This window comes from Tupaia chinensis, unplaced genomic scaffold, assembly GCF_000334495.1.
Source record: "Tupaia chinensis unplaced genomic scaffold, TupChi_1.0 Scaffold000639_1, whole genome shotgun sequence".
Lineage (NCBI taxonomy): Eukaryota > Metazoa > Chordata > Mammalia > Scandentia > Tupaiidae > Tupaia > Tupaia belangeri.
In genome coordinates, this window is record NW_006160160.1 from 1,262,527 (window position 1) to 1,264,077 (window position 1,551).

Below are 1,551 nucleotides of genomic sequence, written 5' to 3' on the forward strand. Positions count from 1 at the left end.
CTGCCGCGCGGGCGCGCGCCCGGGAACGCGCACCTCAGAGCGAGCGCCGCGCGCCGGCGCGCACACCCGAGACAGAGCTTTACTATCTCGCTCCCTCTCGCGCCTCCCTCCTCGCTGGGCATTCAAACAGCTTCCCGACATCACCAGCCAAGGATTTTTCCCCCCCTCTCCTTAGTCGCCGTCCGTCCCTCAGTACCTGCGGGGGGGAGGAGGAGGGAGAAAAACGGAAAGAGGAAAAAGCCTAAGCTTGCGCCTTCGGAGCCGACCACGAATACTCCCGTAATAAACCCGCCACCCAACAAATCTCAGCCGCCGCCTCCGGCCGCTTCGCTCCGCGCTTCCTTTGCTTCTTGGCTAGTCGGTTTGTTGGGGGTTAGATTTGCTGAAACAAACCTTCGCTCTAAGCCACTTCCATTTTTTGTTTGCTGTTTCCTCAGAGTCTCCCTTCGGGGGGGCTTCTTCCCCCGCACCCCCTTCGGGTTGGAGGTGGGTACGGCGCAAGGCTTTCGGCGACGGGGGGCTTTTTTCCCCTTTCTCTCACCCCCTTTCTCTTTGCCCCCCCCCATCTTTTGCTTCATGTGTGCATTTTTAAAAATAAATCCTGATTTTTGAAGCTGAGCCGGGGAAAATGGGCAACGGTGACTGGGACCGAAGGGGAGTCTCTCCATCACTGTTGCTGGGACGCGTGCCTGTGCTGGTGTCTTAGAGCAAGAGCCTCGCTGAGCTTTCGGAGTGGAAGGTAAGCTCGGGGGTCCAGGGGTCACCTTCCCTCAGCGGGGTCGCCACCGAGGAGCGTTGGGCTTGGGGACTGAGGCAGCCCGGGCCAGGCAAGGCTGTTGCTGGCGGAGGGGAAGCTGCGAGCAAATCCGGCTGTCTGCATTTACTTAAACGCCGCAGTTGAAAAGTTAGGGAAGTCTGGTTTTCAAGAGACGTGCTGGGTCGGAAGAAATAGGCAGAGACCTTGAAAATTTGGCGTTTGTCTGTGATTCGGGTGATTTTATGGGGAGAAATTTTAGGTTAAAAGGAAGTTAAGACGAAGCAGTGGGTCTTCTGTTGGGGGGAAAAAAACAGTGGAGTGATGGCGCCGTCTATGTTCGACTAAACTAAAGTGTCACCCAGAAAATCAGTTTTGCGAATAGATAAACTCAACGCCGGTTTCCTTCTCAGCAAGAGATAAGTAAATAAATAAATAAATGCAACATCCTTGACACCTCGGTGGCCAGCCTCAGACTGCCTCCCCCCGCGCCCCCCCCCCACGTCTCCATTCCTTTCTTTGAGAGGGAAATACAGTTGCTTGAACTGGCCCTGCAGTCCGAAGGGAGGGGGGAGTTCAATGATTCATTTTTTAAAATTATTATTTAGAACAAAGTAAGACCCTGTACACCAAAGCTGATTTAAATGAAAGAGCATTGTATTGAGGGCGCTTTCTTGGGCTGGCGTGAAAGTGAAATCAGACCTATTTCCTCACTCTTTCTAACCATTGATGAGCACAGCACTGCAGACATGCACTGTCAAATAAATGGAAGCAAAAGTAGGGATTTTATTAGGGAA

The 1,551-nt window shown here is 53.3% G+C and overlaps 1 protein-coding gene across 1 annotated transcript in view; it reads left to right on the plus strand.

Moving 5' to 3' along the window:
- The first annotated feature begins 660 nt into the window (after positions 1–660).
- The window catches only part of ADGRB3 (adhesion G protein-coupled receptor B3), an 841,452-nt gene continuing 840,561 nt past the window's right edge, over positions 661–1,551 (plus strand). The window contains exon 1 of the mRNA XM_006159627.3: positions 661–739. The gene's annotated coding sequence lies outside the window, so the exon portion shown is untranslated. The remainder of the gene's footprint in view (positions 740–1,551) is intronic.